General features: G+C 45.8%; 1 protein-coding gene across 1 annotated transcript in view; it reads right to left on the reverse strand.

Annotated features, from left to right (window-relative positions):
• LOC147416496 (uncharacterized) overlaps nucleotides 1–14,975 on the reverse strand; it is a 30,733-nt gene extending 15,758 nt beyond the window's left edge. Inside the window, exon 1 of the mRNA XM_086508311.1 lies at nucleotides 14,818–14,975. The gene's annotated coding sequence lies outside the window, so the exon portion shown is untranslated. The remainder of the gene's footprint in view (nucleotides 1–14,817) is intronic.
• Between the last annotated feature and the right edge of the window lie 499 nt (nucleotides 14,976–15,474).

Consider the following 15,474-nt stretch of genomic DNA (forward strand, 5'->3'; position numbering starts at 1 on the left):
TGTGTCGAGTTTGGACTCTAAGGGAGCTGACATACACTTTGGGAGTGGCACAGTGACCATTTCTGATTCTACGATAGGTACTATCCTTGCACGCGGTGAGTGCGATGGTTCCCTATACCGCCTCACTACTCTTCTGTCTAGGACCACGGAGTCTTCTTCTCTATAGCATGCACGATTTGGACATCTATGTTATCAACAACTTCAACACACTGCTAGGACCTCTATGGTGGAGGGTTTACCAACGATACGCTCCTCATCAGGCGTATGTGAGGCTTGCCAGATGGGCAAGCAACACAGGGTTGCCTTTCCAAAGCAGGCATCCAACAGAGCTTCGGCACCACTCGCACTGGTTCACATTGATCTATGTAGCCCGATGAGCACTCCTTCATTTTCTGGCTCATAGTTTTTGCTTGTGCTTGTGGATGATTTCAACAGGTACACTTGAGCTTCGCTCTTAAAGCTCAAATCGAAGGCTTTCAATTTCATTTGAAATTGGAAGATGATGGTTGAAAAGGAGGACTTTGCACGTCAAATGAATTCGCTCAAACAGAGGGGGTGAGTTCACCTCGAAGGACTTTGTACAGTGGTGCAAGTCTGAGGGCATCCAACGCCAGTTGACTACTCCCTACACTCCTTCCCAGAATGGAGTTATTGGGCGGAAGAATCGGACTATCATGGAGATGGCTCGTGCGATGCTTGCGCATGCTTCTTTGCCCCGGGTTTACTGAGCAAAGGCGTGCAACACGGCGGTTTACATCCAGAACCGTTCTCCTACCCATGCTTTGCAGGACATGACTCATTATCACGCTTACTACCGGCGCAAGCCCTCGGTCTCACACCTTCGAGTTTTTGGGTGTCCGGCTTTTGTCCATGTGCCAAAGGAGAAGCGACAGAAGTTAAGACTTCAAGGCGAAGAAGCTCATCTTCCTCGGCTATTCACGAGAGTCTGATGGATACCGGCTTCATGATCTTGACGCCGAGACCACCACAGTTAGCCGTGATGTGACTTTCATGGAGCTTTTCAGCACAAGCCTATACCTTCCCTACCTCCTCCTCGTCCACCTCCTACACCTGATCCTACCCCTATCCCTGTTCCTGTACCCTCTACACCGTAGCCAGTTACTTCACCCGATCATGCCATGTTAGATTCCAATTCTGATGTGAATGATGGTTCTCCTTTGGTGGAGGCGGTCCCACCTCGAAGGAGAAGTTAGTACCTAGTTGGCTCTACTCTATGGTTTCTTCCTCTGGAGTCACGAAGTTACCAGACTCGCCAAACCCTGGACAGCCTCAATGTTCTACATGCCTCAGGGAGAGGCAAGTTTATGATGGGACAGAGTTCGTGAACTTTGCACTCATGTCTCAGATTCAAGCTTCACCAGTTGAGCCTTCCTCGGTGGAGGAAGCACTCTAGTATGATTGCTGGAAGCGTGCCATGCAGACAGAGCTGGACGCTATCGAGCCGAATAAAACCTAGACTTTGGTTCCCAGGCCCAACAAGCGGAATGTGGTTTCTACGAAATGGATTTTCAAGACAAAGTACAAGGCCAATGGCTCCCTCGACAAACACAAGGTGAGACTTGTTGCTCGGGGTTTCACACAGCGACCAGGCAAGGACTTTGATGAGACCTTTTCTCCCACCGCTCGCATGACTGCCATAAGCATAGTGTTTGCTCTCGCAGCCAACTTTGGCTGGCCTATCGTCCAGATGGACAACAGTGGTACCTTACACTTGACCAGTTTCTCATGAAGCTGGGGTTACGGTGTACCTCATCAGATTCCAATTGTTATGTTGTCTTTGATGGTTCTTTGGTTGCGATAGTGATTGTCTATGAGGACAATCTCATTTTCACAGGCTCATGGACCAGCAGGATCAAGTCGATCATGAAAGCTATGGAGACACGTTTCGAGATGAGTGATCTTGGGCTTCAACAGTATTTTCTTGGATTCGAGAATTTTCAGACACCAGACGACATCTTCTTTTCTCAGCAAACGTATGCGAAGGCTATCCTGGAGAGATTCCATATGACAAGCTGCAGACTGATTGACACTCCTCTTGAGCCCAGAAAGAACATATCGCTTCACAATCCTTCCCCACGGATTGACTTGGAGCAGTACAGGAATGTTGTTGGCTGCCTCGTATGGCTGACTTATTCCCGACTAGACATCTGTTACACAGTTGCTGTCCTCAATTCCTTCAACACCCGACCTCGTCAACGACATTGGGCGTGTGTCCAGCGTACTTTGTGGTACATCAGCAACACCTTGAACTATGGTGTGTTCTATGGTCGCTCCAAGGGTTGCACCTTATTTGATTGGTGCGATTTAGATTGGGCACGAAATCCACATACTCACGCTCTACTAAAGGAGTAGTTTTCACACTCGCTTTCCCACCATTGCGCTATCTTCCATAGAGGCGGAGTACAGAGCAGCTTGCTATGCTGCTTGTGAGGCCATATGGCTACGGAGATTACTAGGAGAGTTGTGTTTCCCCCAGACTGCTACGACTCGTCTTTTGTGCGACAATCAAAGTTGCATTGCTATTGTCGAGAACCCTATCTTTCACGCTCGGACAAAGCACATTGAGGTGCACTACCACTATGTTCGGGAGCAGGTTTTGGCTGGAGATCTTCATTTGAAGTATGTCCCTACAACGGACAATGCAGCAGACATCTTCACGAAGGTTGTACCTTAGCGGACCTTGGCTTCTCACCTTTGACTCGTATGTGTTGTTTCAACATCCGGTGCTGAGAGGGAGTGTTAGAGTTACACCACCGTTGCTTCGCCATTTTGTATGGCTAGTGTGTCACTGACACATCCAACCCTATGTGTCCGTGGACAAGCTACAGCATGATCAGGGTTCAGTTCAGTCAAGTCAATCTAGAATAGGAAGTGATCTCGCACTTTTGTGAGTCTGTTCGCAGACCGTGCATGACCAATCACTTAGATTAGATGCATATCCTCTGGTTGCACACAGCATGATCATAAGCATTCCCATCAGAATCCTTCAGGGGTGCATTTAGCCTATTTTCCCTATTTTTGACATTTTTCACTTATTATTTTTAAGTGACTTTTGTTGGAAAGTAGGTAGGGCAAATTGAGTAAGTTTGTATATAAGCAAACCTAGGCTAGCACTAATTGGCAGAAGAGGCAACAGGAGCACACACTCAACAGGCAACTTCTCAGCAGAACCCCCAAGAGGCCTAGCGTTTTTGCTCCACATCATCAACCTAGCGTTTTGGACCAAATCAGCCAGCGTTTTTGGATCTTGCAGATTCCTGGTGATAGCAAGAAGCAGATCAGCCCTAGCGTTAGCAGATTTCCACGGCAGGACAATTTTCAGCCCTAGCGTTTTTGCATCTGCAAGACAACTCGGCGTTTTTGCACATCTTCACGACGGAACCTCATTAAGCATCAGCGTTTTCAGTTTTCAGCAGTCATAACCGCAGTAGAGCCCCCAAACCTCGCAAATCTCACCTTTCCGCAACAGATCCTCGCCGCACGGTCAATTTTCGCAAGGTTTATAGTTTCAGCCTGGAAAACGCAGATTTCAACATCTGCGTTTTCAGCGCGTCGTCATCGCATCGTCGCCATCGACATCGTCACCGAAAATAGTCATAATTTAGTAGATACCAGATTTGCACATTTCAGCCCATCTCGTTGTCGTCCTCATCGTCGTCGACATCGTCGGCAAGTCCAAGCATTGTAGAGATTTGTGCAATCATCAGTAGACCGCTCTCGCCATAGAGAGTGCGGCCTTCGGAGGAGGGTTTTACGTCGTCTCTGGTGTAGTATTCTCTTCTCTCTCTATCTCTCAGTCTCATACACTTTCACGCACAATGTCCATTCACTTTGTTTGTTTCCATTGCACTCTCTCATTAAGAACAGAAGGCTCTACCTTCCATAAGAACGAAAAGGAACCTTGAGCACAGTTTGGAGCACTCATCTTGAGCAAAGTTCAAACATTCATTCCGCTGCACCTAACATTGGTATCAGAGCTTTGGCAGTGTTCTGTATCACTCAAGGAAAGAACCACAAGAACCACAAATTTTTTTTGCTTGTTGCGGTCGCACGAACCCAAGTTCACTTGGGCGTGTCGATTCCTAATCGTGTTTTTGAAGAGTGACAAGAATTCCAGGAAAGAAGGGCTTGTCCAACCTCCCTTTGTGCCTCTTTTCACTCATTGCGAGCGGACCGTGCACTTAGCTGTTAGGTGCAGCGGAATGAATGTTTGAACGTTGCTCAAGATGAGTGCTCCAAACTATGCTCAAGGTTCCTTTTGTTTCTTATGGAAGGGAGAGCCTTCCGTTCTTAATGAGAGAGTGCAATGATCACTAACAAAGTGATGGACACTGTGCGTGCAAGTGTATGAGACTGAGAGATAGAGTGAGAATACGACACCAGAGACGTAAAACCCTCCTCCAAAGGCCCCACTCTCTATGGCGAGAGCGGTATACTTATGATTGCACAAATCTCTACAATGCTTGGACTTGCCGACGATGTCGACGAAGATGAGGACGACGACGAGACAGGCTGAAATCTGAAAACGCTAAGGGCTGAAATCTGCAAATCTCTATCTGCTGAATTCTGACTCTATGTCGATGACGACGATGCGATGACGACACGATGACAACGCAGATGCTAAAATCTGCGTTTTCCGGGCTGAATCTGTAAACTTCGATGGATCTCACCGTGCGCGAGGAACTGCTACGGGAAGGTGAGGTCTGCGAGGTTCAGGACTTGATCTGTGGTGTCTAAGGGCTGAAAACTGAAAACGCTGATGGTTCTTGAGTTTCCGTCGCGGAGAATCTGCAAAACGCTAGGGTGTGAAGCAGATGCAAAAACACTAGGGCTGAAAATCTCAAAATCTGTCGCCGGTTGTCTTGCTAGGCAAAACGCTAGGCTGATCTACTGTTCTATTGCAAAAACGCTAAGGCTCTTGCTGTCTTATGGTAGCCGAGGCTGATCTGCTGAGCAAAAACGCCAGGCTAGTCTTGATGAAAAAACGCTAGGCCTTCTGATGGGGTTCTGCTAAGAAGTTGCCTGTTGAGCAAGGTGCTCCTACTGCCTCTTCTGCCAATTAGTGCTAGCCTAGGTTTGCTTATATACAAACTTACTCAATTTGCCTTACATACTTTCCAGCAAAAGTCACTTAAAAATAATAAGTGAAAAATGTCAAAAATAGGTAAAATAGGTTAAATGCACTGGGAAATTCCCCTGAAGAATTCTGATGGATTCTAATGGTCATACTGTATGCAACCAGAGGATATGCGTCTGCGAACAGACTCACAAAAGTGCCAGATCACTTCCTATTCTAGACTGACTTGACTGAACTGAACCCTTGTCATGTTGTAGCTTGTCCACGGACACATAGGGTTGGATGTGTCACGTGACATCCCCTCCTTTTCAAAGTGAGGTACTGGTACCGAACTCTATCGCGTCAAGGGAGAGCGCCAATAACATCCGGAATCCGAGAAGGAACTCTTCGCCGGCCACTCTGATGTGTGGGTCTTGCGGTACTTAAACTTCATAAATGTCTGCAATGCCTGCTTCTTTGGGCCGCGTCGAAAGTGACACAAAGTCTTTTGTGGCTCCTTCGATGCTTCAACTTCTTCTTTAGTCATGCTTCTTTCTTCTTCAAGAATCTCCATGGCTGAAAATTCCTGAAACCACTTCCAACACAAAAACATGAACATACCCATTCCATGTAAAGTGACTGGAAAAAATCTTTTCTTCCTCAAAGACTGTGCATGCAATGTAGATGAACAAATAGACGGAGTGTCAAACCGTTCACCACACACACGCAAACCAAGAGATCGAATCTTTCTCTGCGGATCTAAAGCAATCAACTGTGGCAATTCACAACGGAAATGCCCATGCTTGGTGCTCATACTTTCATGTACTCTTTCTACAACTATGTCGTGCCAAGGAAGAGACATAAAATGTGACTTCTGTAAATGCATACTTTTCAGCTTTTCATGAGAAATCCGCATACATCCGTGCTCATTCATGAGTGAAACGTGCTCAACATACAATATGTCATGCCTAGAAAAAGGAATCACATAAAGACACTGACGAAAATACAAGAAACAATCACGAATGAAACACTCGAACAATGCGTGCTGATGAATCATTCGAACACACAGTACTTCCTGTAAGGGTTCTTTGGACCTAGGCTCGAGAGCCAAGATCGGTTCTTCGTGATTGATCGAATCTGCAATGAGGTTAGCTTCACTAGAGAAAGTATCAACTAACACATCATCCTTGTGAACAATCACATCATCTTCATGTAACTCATCATGCTTGTGAGAAATCACATTTTGATCATGCAAATCATCATGCTTGTCAGTGTCATCCAAATCATCATGCAAATCATTGGCATTCAAATCATCATGCTCATCATTATCATTCAAATCAGCATGCTTATCATGATGCAAATCCTGTGTGTCATGCTTGGGAGAAGAAGCGACTGAGAGAGTCTCCGTCTCCTGAATCTCTTGCATCTGTGCATGCACTTGAGAAAAGAGTCGCAAGAACTCTTTCATGTGTTGGTCGCTCTTTTCTTTTCTTGCTTGGTTCTCGCGATCAAATTTGGCTTGACTATCTTTTTCTTCCAAGTCGTACTTACGCTCTATGGTTGCCATTTCTTCTTCATAGGCCTTTCTATCTGCTTCTCTTTCTGCTTTTCGTGCTTCGCGGTCTAACTTCATGTCCATCACCATCTTGTCGAAAGCCTCCATAGGAGTTAGTGCAATCCTTGACGTAGATAGGGAAGGAGGAGGGTCGGGAAAACCTCCTGGTGGGAAAATTTTTCTTCGCCTCTCTCATGCTCATCACCTCCAAGCGAAGTATCCATTCCGCTTTGAGTGATGACTATCTACTAAAGTCTTGGGTTCTTGTGGTCTTGGGTTCTTAAGTTCACGAGGAACTTGGGTTCTTGGGGTTCTTGGGTTCTTAAGTTCACGAGGAACTTGGGTTCTTGGGGGTCTTGGTTCTTGCGGTTCTTGAGGTTCTTCTTTCGCTTGCAATCTGTGTTAGAGAAGGATCTTCTCTTCACCCGAGTTCTGTTCTTTTTCGCGGGTGCACCCCTTGGCGGCCTTGCGCTCACACCAAGGTTGCTTTTTCACACCTCACGTCGATTGGCCGGCCGCTAAGTGCACGCTCTGCTCTCAATGAGTGAAAAGAGGCACAAGGGGAGGCTGGACAAGCCCTTCTTTCTTGGGATTCCTGTCCCTCTTCAAAAGCACGATTAGGAATCGACACGCCCAAGCGAACTTGGGTTCGTGCGACCGCAACAAGCAAAAAAAATTATGTGGTTCTTGTGGTTCTTTCCTTGAGTTATATAGAATACTGCCAAAGCTCTGATACCAATGTTAGGTGCAGCGGAATGAATGTTTGAACTTTGCTCAAGATGAGTGCTTCGAGCTGTGCTCAAGGTTCCTTTTGTTTCTTATGGAAGGGAGAGCCTTCCGTTCTTAATGAGAGAGTGCAATGATCACTAACAAAGTGAATGGACACTGTGCATGCAAGTGTATGAGACTGAGAGATAGAGAGAGAATATGACACCAGAGACGTTGTAAAACCCTCCTCTGAAGGCCCCACTCTCTATGGCGAGAGCGGTCTACTTATGATTGCACAAATCTCTACAATGCTTGGACTTGCCGACGATGTCGACGACGATGAGGACGACGACGAGACGGGCTGAAATCTAAAAACGCGAAGGGCTGAAATCTGCAAATCTCTATCTGCTGAATTTTGACTCTATGTCCGGGACGATGTCGATGACGACGATGCGACGACGACGTGCTGAAAACGCAGATGCTGAAATCTGCGTTTTCCAGGCTGAATATGTAAACTTCGATGGATCCCACCATGTGGCGAGGAACTGTTGCGGGAAGGTGAGATCTGCGAGGTTCGGGACTTGATCTGCGGTGTCTAAGGGCTGGAAACTGAAAACGCTGATGGTTCTTGAGTTTCCGTCTCGGAGAATCTGCAAAACGCTAGGGTGTGAAGCACATGCAAAAACGCTAGGGCTGAAAATCTGGAAATCTGTCACCGGTTGGTTGTCTTGCTAGGCAAAACGCTAGGCTGATCTGTTGTTCTATTGCAAAAACGCTAAGGCTCTTGTTGTCTTGTGGTAGCCGAGGCTGATCTGCTGAGCAAAAACGCCAGGCTAGTCTTGATGAAAAACGCTAGGTCCTGCAATCTGCAAAACGCTAGGCCTTCTGATGGGGTTCTGCTGAGAAGTTGCCTGTTGAGCAAGGTGCTCCTGCTGCCTCTTCTGCCAATTAGTGCTAGCCTAGGTTTGCTTATATACAAACTTACTCAATTTGCCCTACCTACTTTCCAACAAAAGTCACTTAAAAATAATAAGTGAAAAATGTCAAAAATAGGTAAAATAGGTTAAATGCACTGGAAATCCCCCTGAAGGATTCTGATGGTCATGCTGTGTGCAACCAGAGGATATGCATCTAATCAAAGTGTCTGGACATGCACGGTCTGCGAACAGACTCACAAAAGTGCCAGATCACTTCCTATTCTAGACTGACTTGACTAAACTGAACCCTTGTTGTGTTGTAGCTTGTCCACGGACACATAGGGTTGGAAGTGTCACGTGACGTTAGCAGCCGGCCAATCAACATGAGGTGGGAAAAAGCAACCTTGGTGTGAGCGCAAGGCCGCCAAGGGGTGCGCCGGTGGAAAAGAGCAGAACTCGGGTGAAGAGAAGATCCTTCTCGAACACAGATTGCAAGCGAAAGAAGAACCTCAAGAACTCAAGACCCACAAGAACCTAAGTTACTCGTGAACTTAAGAACCCAAGACCACAAGAACCCCCAACTTCAATGGATGGTCTATCACTCGAAGCGAAATGGATACTTCGCTTGGAGGTGATGAGCATGAGAGAGGCGAAGAAGAATTTTCCCCACCAGGAGGTTTTTCCGACCCTCCCCCTTCCCCATCTACGTCAAGTATTGCACTAACTCCTATGGAGGCTTTGGACCAGATGTTTATGGAAAGGAAGTTAGAACGCGAAGCAAGACAAGCAAAAAGAATAGCAGAATTTGATCGTGAATGCAAAGAAAGAAAAGCAAAAATGGATCGCAGACACGCAGAAAGAAAAGCAAAAAAAGAAGCAGAAAGAAAGGCAGCCATAGAGCATGAGCATGAGCAAGCGCGACACATGCAAGAGTTCTTGCAACTCTTTTCTCAAATACAGGCACAAATGCAAGAGATTCGGGAAAAGGATACTCTCTCATTTTCTTCTTCTCCAAATCATGACACACAGGATTTGCATGATGATTTGAATGACAATAATAAGCATGATGATTTGGATGATAATGATGAGCATGATGATTTAGATGACAGTGACAAGCATGATGAGTTGCATGAAGATGATGTGATTGTTCACAAGGATGATGTGTTAGTTGATACTTTCTCTAGTGAAGCTAACCTCATTGCAGATTATCACGAAGGATCGATCTTGGCTCTCGAGCCTCGGTCCAAAGAACCCTCACAGGAAGTATTATGTGTTCGCATGCTTAGTACACACGCATTGTACGAGTGTTTCATTCGTGATCGTTTCCTGTATTTTAATCAGCCTCTTTATGTGGTCCCTTTTCCTCGGCATGACATATTGTACGTTGAGCACGTTTCACTCATGAATGAGCACGAATGTATGCGGATTGTTCATGAAAAGCTGAAAAGTATACATTTAAGGAAGTCACATTCCATGTCTCTTCCTTGGCATGACACAGTACCCGAAAGAGCACAAGAAAGATTGAGCACCAAGCATGGGTATTTCTGTTGTGAATTGCCACAGTTGATTGCTTTAGATCATAAGAGAAAGATTCGATCTTATTGTTTGCGTGTGTGTGGTGAACCCGGATGCTATTGGCGATCTCCCTCGACGCCATACAGTTCGGTACCAATACCTCACTTTGAAAAGGAGGGGATGTCACGTGACACATCCAACTCTATGTGTCCGTGGGCAAGCTACAACATGATCAGGGTTTAATTCAGTCAAATCAGTCTAGAATAGGAAGTGATCTGGCACTTTTGTGAGTCTGTTCGCAGACCGTGCATGACAAGTCACTTAGATTAGATGCATATCCTCTGGTTGCACACAGCATGATCATAAGCATTCCCATCAGAATCCTTCAGGGGTGCATTTAGCCTATTTTTCCTATTTTTGACATTTTTCACTTATTATTTTTAAGTGACTTTTGTTCGAAAGTAGGTAGGGCAACTTGAGTAAATTTGTATATAAGCAAACTTAGGCTAGCACTAATTGGCAGAAGAGGCAGTAGGAGCACACGCTCAACAGGCAACTTCTCAGCAGAACCCCCAAGGGGCCTAGCGTTTTGCTCCACAGCATCAACCTAGCGTTTTGGACCAAATCAGCCAGCATTTTTGGATCTTGCAGATTCCTAGCGATAGCAAGAAGCAGATCAGCCCTAGCGTTTGCAGATTTCCACAGCAGGACAATTTTCAGCCCTAGCTTTTTTGCATTTGCAAGACAACTCAGCGTTTTTGCAGATCTTTGCGACGGAACCTCATTAAGCATCAGCGTTTTCAGTTTTCAGCAATCAATAACCGCAGTAGAACCCCCGAACCTCGTAGATCTCACCTTTCCGCAGCAGATCCTCGCCGCACGGTCAGTTTTCGCAAGGTTTACAGTTTCAGCCCGGAAAACACAGATTTCAGCATCTGCGTTTTCGGCACGCCGTCGTCGCATCGTCGCCATCGACATCATCACTGACATAGAGTCAGAATTTAGCAGATACCAGATTTGCAGATTTCAGCCCTTAGAGTTTTCAGATTTCAGCCCGTCTCGTCGTCGTCGACATCGTCGGCAAGTCCAAGCCTTGTAGAGATTTGTGCAATCATAAGTAGACCGCTCTCGCCATAGAGAGTGGGGCCTTTGGAGGAGGGTTTTACGTCGTCTCTGGTGTCGTATTCTCTTCTCTCTCTATCTCTCAGTCTCAGACACTTTCACGCACAGTGTCCATTCACTTTGTTTGTATCCATTGCACTCTCTCATTAAGAATGGAAGGCTCTACCTTCCATAAGAACGAAAAGGAACCTTGAGCACAGTTCGGAGCACTCATCTTGAGCAAAGTTCAAACATTCATTCCGCTGCACCTTACATAGTGATTGTCTTGGGTTGGCCACCCATTGCACATCATGTAGATTGCATGGGCAGACACTTTAGCACGTGTCCGGCCGGTCATTTTTTGAGTCAGGCTGGGTTGGGTGCACACAGTTTTAGCCATTTTTGGGTTCTTGCACCAGTTACACATTTTGCCCTACCTCAACCTAGCATTCTATAAATAGAATGGTTAGGGTCTTGTAGTCATTCAAATTGTGTATTGAGAGCATCATTTGTAGAGCACTTGTGTTCTCTCTCTCTCTCTCTCTCTCTCTCTCTCTCTCTCTCTCTCTCTCTCTCTCTCTCTCTCTCTCTCTCCACACGCCCATGACTGCGGAGGACTACACAGCATCGACGGAGGCTGCATCAGAGGATTCGGATCACTTTGGCTCGACATGCACGACGCCTGGTCAGACTACTGACCATGGAGGAGATTGATGAGATCCGCCAGCGACCGATGCTGGATCTCTTGTGATCTAGATATCCCAGCTAGCTGCTGTTCACACCTAGTAGTTTAGGATTCCATAGTATTTTATTGTGACATTTGTCATTTCATTTTTGTCATTGTTGTCATCTTGTTACTCTGACTCTGACTGTGTATCAGATCCACCACATTGTAACTTTCTGGTCTCATAGGTCACTTTGGCCTTTTGAAGATGTTAATATAACATTTCATTTCATTTTCTCTAGTGTTTTCGACTCACGTGGCTTACACCCTCTCCGCTGCTCACTCTCACAGTTGCTACACCGACTCGTCCCCCATACGGCTGGCCCTTGGAGCCGGTCCATTAGGTGGATTTTTACAGAGATGTGCCCTATTGGCACGAGCAGGAGTTTGGATTTGTTGTGAGCCTGCTTAGCTGAGGGGCCTGGAGCAGCACTCGCCCACTTGGTTGGTAGCAGGCCTCATGTTTCTTGGGGTCCCACGGCAAAGGGTCCAACCCGCACTCTCGGTGACTAGCTACAATTTTCAGGCCTTCCCGAGGAGGCTGTTTTTAGCAAAATGCAAAGCTAGGGTGACTCTCCAAAAATGTGATTATCCATACTTGCGTTCTTAAGGCATGTTGCATCATGCAAGACATAGATTTCATCAAAAATTCACGATGAGATCTGTAGTCAAGAACTACTGAAAAACATTGTCTGGCTTTGGAAACATCATTAGACATATATGCCAAGTGTGGTGTACTTTTGAGAGAGAGAGAGAGAGAGAGAGAGAGAGAGAGAGGGGTTAATTTTCAACAACTGCTCACATTGAAGTATCCTCATTTCTTGGTAAAAGCTCATTAGCAAGTTTTTCTTTGCGATGAGACAGCAGGCGATTGCGCGCGCGCACGCGCACACACACAGAGGTCAGTACCCCACATGTTTTTCGAGGTTTAGGAAGAGGGTCGTCTGCACAGTCTCAGTTGAGGCGCCACACGTTGCAGAGTGCTGCTTTCAGAGGATCTGTGTTGTGGGCATCTGTGGGAGGACTTGTGTCATAGATCTTGGTCCAACAGATCTTGAGACAGTACACTGACGGCTTTGGGAGAGCCGTCCTCCTGTACGAGTGCAGTGCGACCCGGGCCAGTGGTTTTGGCAGGATCCTTTCTCCTCAGCCAATCACCCAAGAACGCCTTTTTTCCAGTACACAGCTCGCTTAGGGAGACACATATTGGCAGCATGGAGTGAGGCTCACCGTGCTGAAGCACTTCATTGGCAAGAGGAAGGTCTTAGAGCACAGTTTTTCACCAGGCTGTGGCAACCACTAACCTTAATTGTTGGTTTCTTTCCCTTGATTTTTATATAATTTTTGCGACCCTCTTTTTGAAGTCACAACTGGCCGGACATTGTGTGGCCAGTGTGAAATGGCCGATGGTCGAGAGTTTCACTCACAATTGGGAAGGGCAGGTCGCCACGAGATGCTCGGGCCAAGCAACACTGGAATCCGAGTAGTAAAACGATGTCTAGGCTCAGTGCAAAGTCGTTTAGGCCCCTAGCGATACTTATACGTTGGTGGGTACTAGGAAATTAACTCAAAAGAGGTATACGGACACGTGGCGGCTCCATATGATCTTGCGAGATCTGCATGAAGAGGGGGACGCCCAAATTGAGAAAAGGGGCTGATTTGCTTCATGGTGAGACTACAGTGTAAGTGTGAGTAGTGGGTGCAAGTGATCACAGCTTTAATGGAAAGCTTGCCTTCTCCATTACTCTATGTAGCGCAATGATTTGCTCTCGGGCATCTCTCTCTCCCCCCTTTGCACATATGGTAATGCTCCACTAGCTGGGCTTCTCAGATGACCATGTATAGTTCTTGGGGTTTTATGCGCGCTTGCCAAGGCAAGAGCCTTCTGTACAGGAACCGGATTAGCTAATTGCTAATCCCCTACAGGTACGCACAGTTCCATCGTGAAGGATTGAGAAAACGGAGAGATTCTTGCGTGAAAACTCGTCTGTTTCAAAAGGGAACTGTCCCATTGTGTACTTCGGTATGCAGATCCGCAATGCATTTCCAAGTTCGTAGCGAACGCCTTTGCGCAATTTCAGCTAGCCAGTTGGAGATATAGAGTCAAGCGTTGACTTTTAGATGGGTAGTGAAGTCCATCCATCTTACACCATCTAGACTTCATTGCACTCACACAGGCACCATTTGTCTAATGCATTTCAATAACAAACATTCCAAAAGTTACCCTGCCTCTACTGATCCAATAACTCCACCCTAGCTGGGAACCGCAGTCATCCACTACTTATCACCAATCCGTTCCCCCCAGAAAAAAGGCAAATGCAGCTGCCCCCTGTGTTACCAGATATACACAGCTTTTGGAGTCATACCAGAAAAGACAAAATCTGAAAATGCAGACTTGGTAACGCTCGTTCTCCCTTGACAATTCACTTTACACAAAGACATTGATATAACCTACAGGTGCAATATACAAAGGCGTAACAAATCATGGAAAAACCCTAGCTTTCAAAAAATGCACCTTCCTAGCAGCTCACTTGACAACCCCTTTTTCCCATAGGGCAAGCCATGAGACAAGTGGGTCTTTTTTTCATGCGGATAATAACATCTTGAGTTTGAAATACATGGCCAATGGAAATCGTGACCAGCTAATCCATAGAAGCAATCCAGCTCTTGATCAGGTGAGTATTACAACACAAGTGCCACGGTCTCAGGCAAAGATCCCCCACAACAAGCCCTTGGGCAGCAAATCAGGGAAAAAACAGGCTTGGGACGGCAGGTCTAAGACACTATCAACTCGTTGCACATACATACATAAAATTCATACTCCAACCTCATGTACATGCCGAACAAATATGATAACCAACTACTCCTCTAATTAACCACACATCTCCCCACGTCTTCCAACCAATTAAGATACATTTTTCACACAACTCATAGAAGAAAACACAACAAATTCCCATGAAGCGAGAAATAACTCTTACACATCTTCCACCCAAACCCAATAAACGTTATTACACATACCAGCCCAAAACATTGATAAGTTTAATTCAATCCCAGACACTGCTACAAACTACAAACATGGACTCCATTAACTTCACTTCACACTATCAAACAATTGGCACATTATTGACATGTGCGTGCAACGGAATTGAAAATTAAGACTACACATGCTCATTTCCCAAACCATGTGACTAGAAACAAAACCAAGACCATGATAACGTACCTTGTTGTAAATGGCCTTGTCTACCTTCCTTTCAAATACTTGCAAAAACCTGCATAAAAAATAGTTTAACAATCTGAGGAAACTCAACTTTTTCCAATGAAGAAAAAGGCGTCACTTTGATACTTCATGACAGATAGAGAAAACGAGGGAGGGAGAGGAAGAGGCAGATAAACACAACCAATCAGCACTTCGTAGGCTTGTTAGCACAAAAACAGACACGTAACTCCCCTCGAGACACAAAAGTCAAGCCAAAAATGTTCCCTAGTTTCCCTACTAATAACCTGGATTGACCACTTTGAGAACATCACTGAATATCGTGGTTGGGATTCAGAACGCAAAACACTGGAGATTTGTGCATTGCTCGAACAAATTGCTATGACGTGGTTTATGCAACAAAATAACCAGCTGAAGTACTCATGACCCCTGATTAAACAACTCCTAACTCAAAATTTTGCACAACAGATTATTACGCAGAGTGTCATGCAGCAATTACACCAGTCGAAACAGCAACCTGTATCCCTCTCCCGCAAGATCCGAAATCAAGATCCAGCCTCCTATCACGAAGCCATGATGATAGCCCAAAGAATCAATCAAGCTACTTTCACTTCTCTAGGACCAACCCCACACAGAATTCCCGTTCCGGAATCTTATCTCTTG

This window comes from Adiantum capillus-veneris, unplaced genomic scaffold (assembly GCF_014529385.1).
Source record: "Adiantum capillus-veneris isolate H3 unplaced genomic scaffold, ASM1452938v2 Hic_scaffold_901, whole genome shotgun sequence".
Taxonomy (NCBI): domain Eukaryota; kingdom Viridiplantae; phylum Streptophyta; class Polypodiopsida; order Polypodiales; family Pteridaceae; genus Adiantum; species Adiantum capillus-veneris.